General features: G+C 32.7%; 1 pseudogene; it reads left to right on the top strand.

Moving 5' to 3' along the window:
• Positions 1–3,567: 3,567 nt before the first annotated feature.
• Positions 3,568–10,445, top strand: LOC111381434 (annotated as a pseudogene).
• Positions 10,446–11,606: the final 1,161 nt, after the last annotated feature.

Below are 11,606 nucleotides of genomic sequence, written 5' to 3'. Positions count from 1 at the left end.
AACATAAGCTACTTATAAATTGATGAGCGCTGAGAAATTTTTTCCAGTTAGTTAATCTTGGTTCGCATTTTAATTTAATTTCTAATATCATAGCAACCCGACAATATTTTTGTCTCATCATATTCATGAAAATAGGCATTATTTTTATAATTCATATTTATGAATTTGTGGAACCTTCTTTGACTGAACATCTATATGCTAGATCTTTTTTCACCACTATGACTCATCTTTGGCTTGATGATTTATATTTTAAATATTTCTAATTTTATTGTTTTATTTAGTTGTTTTATTATTTATTAAATTATGATTTAATAATTACTTTTAGGAGAGAAAAGTGCACATTAGCATAGGAGCAATTATACTGAACTTTGGCAATTAAGATTTTGTTGAAATGTGAACGTTGACTGATTTTTACGTTAAATCATTTGAGAAATTTTGTTTTTTTTTCATATTTACCTAATTTTCGATATTAAAATTTTTTTGAAGTGTTAATTATAATTAGCATATGTCGCTGCATCATATTGGTGTCTGAGCACAATTTTATTCTTGATAAAGATATGTGTTGTATAATATTATATTTGGATGATACAATACCCTAGATTACCTGATTTTTGTTGTTAGATTTATTTCTTTCAATTATCAAAAAAAAGTTGAACCCCAACCTTGAGGGGCCTCATCGCCCCGCCCCTGAAGTATTATGAGGGAGATAAATTGTGGGATGTGCCCTAACAAGTCAGGGAACAAGAGCTTGCCTGTACACTGGTGCCTATAAAAAGTCCAATTTCATATCTCAAGAATCGAATTCTTACACTGCGGTTGCCAGCAAGGCTGAGACTACCTTACTTTCTTTCGATTATCTATTAATCGGCTGGATGCCCTTTTACTTAATTGGGATTTGTTTGTGCGTTATGGTTGGCTCAAAATATATCTAATGAATTTTTATCCTTTTAATCGTTGTTTGTTTTGTTGATATTTTTCTAACTAAGTCAACTGGAAAATGAATTTGAGAATGTTGGGTGGATCAGTTTGCTCAAAAAAGAGAGTAATAATTATTACATACAAGAAAAATACAAGGCAGTAAATACAACTTTTGAAACTCATGAATACTACTACTTGTAAATAAATATGTCTTGTTTGGGCTCCATTAAAATTAGTTTTTTTTGGGGGGGGGGGGGGAATTTTATTTTAGAGTAGTGATTTTTCTAAGAAAATGTGGTTATAAAAGAAGAAAAGATTTTGGGTTTATACGTAATATTATCTTATTGGAGAGTTTGTAATGAAAAAAAAGAGAGAGAAAATGTATTTTGAATAAAAAGGATTCCAAACCGGGGCTATGATTTACAAAACTATAAAGAAATAAATCGACATGACCATCTCCATAGAATTCTGGAACTTGCTTAGTTTCCTTCCTGAAATGTTCTTGCTTTTTACTTCAGTTATAAGAAAATTGATTTGCAATGGAATATATTGCTAATTTCATACCATGTGCAATCCGTACAGCTGCAAATTGACCTCAAAATCGTTACTATTTGTGAGTTTGGAAGAGCAATATATATAGTTGGTATTGTAGTTGATAAGACATAACCACAGTAGGCAAGTAGTTTTTTCTCTAGTTATCAAATGAGCATTATCATAATTGGTACTTTTGGCTTGATAGTGTTGTTTACCACATCTGTTACTTGCGAGAGTTTTCATAAATATGGTTTGTCGAATAAAGATGATAACATAAACTAACTCATAAGATTTTGGACTACTTTTTTTTAACAAAATTGACCTTTTAAAATGGAATCCCAAATTTTAGCATGATTCTGATAGGAACTGTGCATGAACTTATTGTCATATATTTCATACATCTCAGTGCTTACTTGTTTTGATTTCTGTCCATAATATGCCTTTGTGTTCTCAATTCAAACTTTGATAGTATAGGCAACATCTATTGTTGCTTGAGGTGTGCTCTCTTTTTGTTTCTCTCCCTCGCGGTTATTAGACCCAGGCGGAGCAGCTCAAAGAGGGGCATCTCCCTCTATTGATCTAGCTGAAGGAAGGACTTCATAGCCTTTACCTTATTTTTTTGTACTTCTTATGTCTTTTGGTACACTGTTCTTGGATTTTAGCTACTGAATCGTGGTCGATATGTCGATTTATTCGCACAGGAGCTAAACGATCTTGCTAGAACTTAGATTTTAAGAAATTTATGGTGAGATTTATTTATTTTTTTATTGCAGGTTATATCTTTCACGAGAAAAAAGTGTACTCCCTCTGCACAAAGACAAAGTGTCTCCAATTGTTGGACTCAAATTATTCTTGTAAATTATTTTTATATTACAATGTTTTGAACTCAAAAATTAAGGACTTGAAAAAAATTAATTCAATCGACAAACTTAATTTGTACGAAATTTGTGATGAAACAATTGTTATTAATATCATTGCTAATTAGCTACAGAAACAATCTTCGATAAACACCAAAGAATTTTGCTGTCGCTAATTTACCAATGAGGTGGGCTCATTTCATTGAGTGAGGGTGGGCGACCGATGTGGTGGAAGCTCCCTATCAGGAGATCGCACCACGTAAGACGGTGCGATTGTCCTACCAAAGTGTTTCTTCATCTTCTAATAAAATAGACCTAATAGTTGTCCTAATAAAGTGATTTGCTCTGTCCACATGGCTTGCGTTATCAAGTTATGAAAGGAGGTGAATTTTTAATTTAGAATTTGACGTAAATATTTAATGTGAAAACAGTGCTTAGAGGATATAGGATAATCATGTGATCTGGGCACAGGAAAAAACAAGTTTGAACCCTTCTAAGTATCAGGGAGGACATTTTTCCTTTTTTCTTTTTTTCTATATATATATATATATTTTATTTATTTATTTATTTATTTATTTTTTTGGCCTGAAAAATAAATGGGCTGCTCCCTCTATTCGCCCCAGCCTTCTACCGAAGTAAAAAGCATTCGAGCTCGAGTTATTGATGAAAGGACGAATTGTCATGAGACAAAGGATTACTCAAGATTTATTTTAGACCTCGATAGCGTCATTCTCATTAACTATCATAATCATTACACCTTAACCTGAAATAAAAAACCACATGAATAATGAGGTTGTTTCAATTAAAATTTAAGGAAAGACAATAATAGGTCTAATGTAAAAATGTGATTGCCAAGTGGTTCGAAACATCGTCCATATTAATTATTATTATTATTATTATTTTTTACATAACTTCCTCTCTATTTATGTCTAATTATTTTTCACTTCACTAGTTCAAGTATCAACGAGCTACTAACATAATCTAGTTAGTCTCTGTTTGGTAGGGATTTTAAAAATTATTTTTTGAATGTTAGAAGAAAAGTAGGGGTCACCTGAAAGAAAAAAAAAGTCAAAAATTATGATTGAAATAGTAAAATAAAGTTAAAAAAAATCAATCTTTTTGTGTGAAAAATCACACATTAACACCCCCTAAATATTTGGGAAAGTTGAGTGAAATATATGTCAACCAAGGATTGGCGGAGGTAAGCAAAACAAAGTCGAACATGGGAAATTGACCTCTTTATTTATTTTCACTACCATCATCGACCCCATTCCATCGAATATGAACGTTCCCACTCAAATCATCAACAACGGAAAGTCGAATCCGAATCCAAATCCAAAAGACCCCCGCCACCTTTCCCAAAATCCTCGAATCTCAGTTCCACTTTGCTCACAATCAGCGAATTTCATAGTCCAAAAAGTTTGCTTTTTATTATTAACGAATTATATTCTCAATTTCATTTCCCTTCGATCACTGTCAGCGAATTTCTGAACCGAAGATTTTTTCTTTTGATTATCAAACGAATTATATTCTGCTTGCTGGCAATAATTTTACACCGTACTTTTATGATTCCTTCTTTTTTCTTTCTTATGGTAGGAAATTTAATGTTCCATCGATGAAATTTTAACACTTTTCAGATTTTTTGTACTCTATGTATATATAAGGATCATCAGTTTTAAGGTTTGAATTAAGCTGGACTTTACTATTTCAGGAGCCTGCAATTCGGGTTAGTTTTTCTTCTTTAATACTGATTTTTATTTATTTATTTATTTTTTAAGGTTCGGAGTTCTATTGGTACTTATATTTTGATAAGCTAAACTTTGATATTTTAGTTCAAGCGATTGCTTTTGGAAATTCTGAGTGTTTTGCATTTGTATTATTGTTCAGTGTCTTTTTAACTAGTGAAAAGATAGTTCTTTTTAACTGTCTGTTTGACGCGAAGAAACTATAGCGTCTATACAATGTTAATTATATTATAGTCCATTGCTACGGCAACAACAACAACGTCAACCTTATCCTGGATACGTGTGGATTCAATCATGTTTATAGTCTTTGCAAACTTAAGTAAATTTTGTTATTTTTGAAATTGGCACACCATAGTACTTAGACGTGAGTAATTTATGAAAGTATAGTGTTTGGCAGCATGGAATTATGGTAAAACCAATTCAAAATAGAATTCAAGTGTTTCCAAATCAAACTTCAGGGGTCATTTTCCATGTCTCTAAGAAGGACATAATGTTATATTCTTCTTTTGTAATGCTTCTACAAATGGAGTGAAACTGTGAATAATGAGTTTAAGGTGGATGCAGGAATTTATTCGCTCTCCAATTCATCCGTTCTACTGTCAGATATTTGGAAACCTCCAGTTGATCCATCATGAGTTACACGAGCAATGTAGGCATCCTAATCTGATCTCTATCTATTGATTTTATTATATCAGTAGAAAAGTGTAAAGAAAGCTGAACGACATACTTGCTGATTTGAGTATTCGCATTTAGGATAAGATTGGAGTGTCTCTTATCATCTATTATTGAATGCAGGAGTTTGATCAGCAGAAGACTAATTCTGGTATTTTCCCCCCTTCCTTTTTTATATTTCTTTTGATCTTTTGATAATCATGTGGCAGTTTTATTTTTAGATGCTATCCATTTACTCTTTGTGCTTTATCTTTGTTACTTTTATTTGTTGGTCAATGATATAATTTTATTGAAGCTTCACGAGTGCCTAGGTGTGATATGATGCCAATGGGTTGGCAGGAAAGCCTATCTATGATTAACAACTTGTGAGTTATGAAGAGCTCGGCCAGAGAATGGAAAATAAATATATAATGCCTTTTACCCTCCTACATTTATCATCAGCCCACTTTTTGCTCTTAGTAAAGAATAAATACCATATCTATCAATGACTTCAAATATGATAGAAGAAGTAGTTTGTGTTACATTGTCGTTTCTATTTTTTCTTTGGTCGAGACCTATCTTCTGTGGTACTAATTTTTAGTTTGACATTAAATCTTTTAGCTATTGATGTATTTGATATGTATAAATGCTGACTAACAATGTGGTTTCATTCAATTTGCAGTGGGTATTAGCGGTGGGAAAGAGATTTTACTGCAGGTGAGTTATAATGTTAGACTTTTCAGTTTTAGCAGTAGGAATATCATTTTTTTTTTGGCCTGAAAAATAAATGGGCTGCTCCCTCTATTCGCCCCAGCCTTCTACCGAAGTAAAAAGCATTCGAGCTCGAGTTATTGATGCAAGGACGAATTGTCATGAGACAAAGGATTACTCAAGATTTATTTTAGACCTCGATAGCGTCATTCTCATTAACCATCATAATCATTACACCTTAACCTGAAATAAAAAACCACATGAATAATGAGATTGTTTCAATTAAAATTTAAGGAAAGACAATAATAGGTCTAATGTAAAAATGCGATTGCCAAGTGGTTCGAAACATCGTCCATATTAATTATTATTATTATTATTTTTTACATAACTTCCTCTCTATTTATGTCTAATTATTTTTCACTTCACTAGTTCAAGTATCAACGAGCTACTAACATAATCTAGTTAGTCCCTGTTTGGTAGGGATTTTAAAAATTATTTTTTGAATGTTAGAAGAAAAGTAGGGGTCACTTGAAAGAAAAAAAAAGTCAAAAATTACGATTGAAAAAGTAAAATAAAGTTAAAAAAAAAAATCAATCTTTTTGTGTGAAAAATCACACATTAACACCCCCTAAATATTTGGGAAAGTTGAGTGAAATATATGTCAACCAAGGATTGGCGGATATAAGCAAAACAAAGTCGAACATGGGAAATTGACCTCTTTATTTATTTTCACTCCTATCCTCGACCCCATTCCATCGAATATGAACGTTCCCACTCAAATCATCAACAACGGAAAGTCGAATCCGAATCCAAATCCAAAAGACCCCCGCCACCTTTCCCAAAATCCTCGAATCTCAGTTCGACTTTGCTCACAATCAGCGAATTTCATAGCCCAAAAAGTTTGCTTTTTATTGTCAACGAATTATATTCTCAATTTCATTTCCCTTCGATCACTGTCAGCGAATTTCTGAACATAAGATTTTTTCTTTTGATTATCAAACGAATTATATTCTACTTGCTGGCAAGAATTTTACACCGTACTTTTATGATTCCCTCTTTTTTCTTTCTTATGGTAGGAAATTTAATGTTCCATCGATGAAATTTTAACACTTTTCAGATTTTTTGTACTCTATGTATATATAAGGATCATCAGTTTTAAGGTTTGAATTAAGCTGGACTTGACTATTTCAGGAGCCTGCAATTCGGGTTAGTTTTTCTTCTTTAATACTGATTTTTATTTATTTATTTATTTTTTAAGGTTCGGAGTTCTATTGGTACTTATATTTTGATAAGCTAAACTTTGATATTTTAGTTCAAGCGATTGCTTTTGGAAATTCTGAGTGTTTTGCATTTGTATTATTGTTCAGTGTCTTTTTAACTAGTGAAAAGATAGTTCTTTTTAACTGTCTGTTTGACGCGAAGAAACTATAGCGTCTATACAATGTTAATTATATTATAGTCCATTGCTACGGCAACAACAACAACGTCAACCTTATCCTGGATACGTGTGGATTCAATCATGTTTATAGTCTTTGCAAACTTAAGTAAATTTTGTTATTTTTGAAATTGGCACACCATAGTACTTAGACGTGAGTAATTTATGAAAGTATAGTGTTTGGCAGCATGGAATTATGGTAAAACCAATTCAAAATAGAATTCAAGTGTTTCCAAATCAAACTTCAGGGGTCATTTTCCATGTCTCTAAGAAGGACATAATGTTATATTCTTCTTTTGTAATGCTTCTACAAATGGAGTGAAACTGTGAATAATGAGTTTAAGGTGGATGCAGGAATTTATTCGCTCTCCAATTCATCCGTTCTACTGTCAGATATTTGGAAACCTCCAGTTGATCCATCATGAGTTACACGAGCAATGTAGGCATCCTAATCTGATCTCTATCTATTGATTTTATTATATCAGTAGAAAAGTGTAAAGAAAGCTGAACGACATACTTGCTGATTTGAGTATTCGCATTTAGGATAAGATTGGAGTGTCTCTTATCATCTATTATTGAATGCAGGAGTTTGATCAGCAGAAGACTAATTCTGGTATTTTCCCCCCTTCCTTTTTTATATTTCTTTTGATCTTTTGATAATCATGTGGCAGTTTTATTTTTAGATGCTATCCATTTACTCTTTGTGCTTTATCTTTGTTACTTTTATTTGTTGGTCAATGATATAATTTTATTGAAGCTTCACGAGTGCCTAGGTGTGATATGATGCCAATGGGTTGGCAGGAAAGCCTATCTATGATTAACAACTTGTGAGTTATGAAGAGCTCGGCCAGAGAATGGAAAATAAATATATAATGCCTTTTACCCTCCTACATTTATCATCAGCCCACTTTTTGCTCTTAGTAAAGAATAAATACCATATCTATCAATGACTTCAAATATGATAGAAGAAGTAGTTTGTGTTACATTGTCGTTTCTATTTTTTCTTTGGTCGAGACCTATCTTCTGTGGTACTAATTTTTAGTTTGACATTAAATCTTTTAGCTATTGATGTATTTGATATGTATAAATGCTGACTAACAATGTGGTTTCATTCAATTTGCAGTGGGTATTAGCGGTGGGAAAGAGATTTTACTGCAGGTGAGTTATAATGTTAGACTTTTCAGTTTTAGCAGTAGGAATATCATCTACTTGCCAAATAAAGGGATAAGCATGGGGAGAAATTCTGATGAGTTGCTTTAACAGGCCTTTAACTGGGAATCTCATAAACATGATTGGTGGAGAAACTTAGAGAAAAAGGTTCCTGATATGGCAAAGTCTGGCTTCACATCTGCCTGGTTGCCCCCGCCGTCCCATTCATTTGCACCAGAAGGTTGAAAAAAGAGCATATCATACTTGTATACTTGATCATGTACCTTGTTTTTACTCTGAAGACATTTTTTGCCTGTTTATTCTCTTCAATGTCAGGTTACCTTCCCCAGAACCTTTACTCTCTTAATTCTTCATATGGTTCCGAGAACCTGCTAAGAGCTTTACTTAATAAGATGAAACAGTGCAAAGTTAGAGCGATGGCCGACATAGTCATAAATCATCGAGTCGGAACTACACAAGGGCATGGTGGAAAGTATAACCGTTATGATGGAATTCCAATATCATGGGATGAACGTGCTGTGACGTCTTGTACTGGTGGATTGGTAACTAAATTACGTATTTTTCAATTTCATGTAATGTTTGAATTTGCTTTCGTAGTTACATTTCCTATTTGTCAATTTCATGATTGTAGGGCAATAAAAGCACTGGGGACAACTTTCACGGTGTCCCAAATATTGATCATACCCAACACTTTGTTAGGAAAGACATTATTGACTGGCTTAGGTGGCTACGTAACACTATTGGCTTCCAAGATTTCCGTTTTGACTTTGCAAGAGGGTATGGAATTTAAGGGTGCGTTTGGTTTGCATTTTTGTTTTCTATTTTCACTGTTGAATTTATTTTCTGTTTTCTATTTTGAAGGATTATTTTAAGATTGCAGAAAACGCATTTGATTTGTCATTTTGAAAAATTGTTTCTCAAAACAAAAAATTAGAAAATGCGTTTGTTTTAAATATTTTAGAAGTTGTTTTATGACATTTTTTCCAATTAATTTGATTATTTAGTAAGATATAAATTTTATGCTAATATGTGATCAAAAATATAAATTTTAAAGCTATATTTGGGTACGTTTTGCATGATTTTATTAATTATTTTAATTTGAGAAAATTTTAAGTCCATTTTCCTTGTTTTGAATTTTTTGAGTGTTTTCATTGAAATGAAAACGCTCATAATGTCAAAAAGTTATTTTGAGTTTTATGTTGTAAAATTTTTCTTGTTTTCGAAAAAGTATTTTTGAAAATAACATACCATTCACGTTTTAGTGTTTTAGAAAATTGAAAACTGAAAATGTCCTTAAAATAGCAAACCAGACGCACTTTGGTGTTATGGGATGGTGGCCTTCACGGGCTGTTACTTTTCTTGATAATCATGATACTGGATCAACTCAGGTACTAGTTATTACTCCAACTAACTATTAAGTAGACCTGATAAATTCAAGAAAATTTTAGGGAAAAATAATTTATTAAAGGAAGGTGCCAGAGCATTTTTCCAGCATCAGGGAGCTTATACTTCGCTAGTTGCTGATGATATCTTTTCTTTGCAGGCTCATTGGCCTTTTCCATCAAATCATATCATGGAGGTATTCAATATGATACTCTTGACTAGATTCTCAGAGAATTTGTGTGCTTCGGTTCTAAACCCATACATGTCTATTGTCATGTATTCAATAGAAAATTTCATGTTCTAAAATGTATTTTCTTGTGTCGAGTTGTTCCTAAACCCATTTTGCAATGAGACATTGTAGAATTTGTTTAGATCTTAGGATAAAAGGCGGATGGTCATTGCTCTGCGAGAAGTACAATTTTGTTAATTCTAATATTTCATACCGTATTTTTGCCTGATTTAATGTTACCTGAATACTTAATTAAATTTGGCGCCAGCATCCAATGTTAAGATGCTTTTCTGTTGCATTGGTTTCTACAGGGCTATGCATACATACTCACGCATCCTGGTATACCATCAGTTTTCTACGACCATTTCTACGACGGGGGCAATTCCACTCACGACCAAATCGTGAAGCTGGTACGCTATGTTACATCTTTGTCACCAAAATAGCCTTTTTGGGAATAATAACTAAATATTTAAATGCATATGCAGATGGATGTTCGACGTAGTCAAGGCATAACTAGTCGATCACCTATTCGAATTCTTGAAGCCCAACCAAATCTGTATGCTGCAGTTATTGGTGACAAAATCTCCATGAAGATTGGGGAAGGTTCTTGGTGCCCATCTGAAAAGGAATGGAGTCTTGCTACTAGTGGCCACAGATATGCTGTTTGGCAGAAGTAGCCACTGCTATGAAATACAATAGAATGACTATATGTGTAAGTTGAAATAAGGTTTCTACTTAGAGCAATATGTTGTTAAGAATATATTAGATACCAAAAGTTATATAATATTAATAAAACTAAAAGGATTTTATCATAAAATTTGTCGAATATTGTGTCACAAAAGTCGGATGCATGGAATGAATCTTTCTTTCAAGTCACTTGAAACATTAAAGTTTGATGAAGTTACACTTTTAGCTGACCTGAAAACTAATATTATTAACTTCAATTCATATATATTAATGAATTTACACGGTTTTTTTCATCCTAGCTATGGCCTTCTTTTCATATTCTTCATTCACTTCGAACCCTATTTAAACGAAGCAAATAATAGTGGGGCTCAAGCACAACATCCTTGTGCACCCATTTAACTTGTTCGACTTAGGTAGTGCATGGGACGGCTCCCTAATCGATGTGGTTTAGATGAGCCCAAGAGCCATTCAAAATTGAAGTCTCTGTTATTTAAAGTTCATTTTCAAAATGAAATATTGATGACGTAGTAAGAGAACTTGAACAAAGAGAATTAATTTTGGTTAGTTTTGGCGTTGCACAAATTTAAACATGAAAATATTGTTGTTAAATGTTGCACCGCAGATTTGGTGGACCCAAGTGTGCATGCACATGGCAGAAGTTCATGCAAACTCTCGATAACAAATCCTTGCTTTCACCACGGCATTAGGCGATATGCCTGTCCTTGTCGTTACTATCATCCCCAGCTGTGGATCCAGAACTCTTGATAAGGGGCTGAAATTTAAGAAAGTAAATATAATAAAATTTTGATAAATGACAAATAAAAACTAGACGACCAATTGGACTAGATAGAAAATTAAAGAAAAATACATTTATGTTTCCGAACAGATGGAACCATTGAGTTTTCATATAGGCATCGGATCATACCGTAAAATCAATTCAATTTCTAGTAGAAAAACATTAAACATAAATAGTTCAATTTATCACCACTTTTTAACACGTAGTGTGCAATGGTCTACGAGCACGTACAATAGTTCAGAGGAATTCTTGCCTAGGAAAAACTTTTGCAACAAATATATATATATACACGAATCAGACAAGACAAATATAAAGTTCATCAAGGAAATTAAGCTTTAAGCCATATTCAATTGGAAAAATCAAACCAAAAAGATATGTTGAGAATCTACTTATCATGAGCAGTGGAAAATAAAACAAATTTCAATTTTCACCAAGGATCTCTTTGTGTTTAAATAGAAATTGTGATTAAAAAAAAGTACATTTGAAGAGA

The sequence above is a fragment of the Olea europaea genome, unplaced genomic scaffold, assembly GCF_002742605.1.
Source record: "Olea europaea var. sylvestris unplaced genomic scaffold, O_europaea_v1 scaffold2305, whole genome shotgun sequence".
NCBI classification, from domain to species: Eukaryota; Viridiplantae; Streptophyta; class Magnoliopsida; order Lamiales; family Oleaceae; genus Olea; species Olea europaea.
The sequence above is the reverse complement of the archived record's forward strand: the minus strand, read 5'-3'. Positions and strand labels throughout refer to the sequence as shown.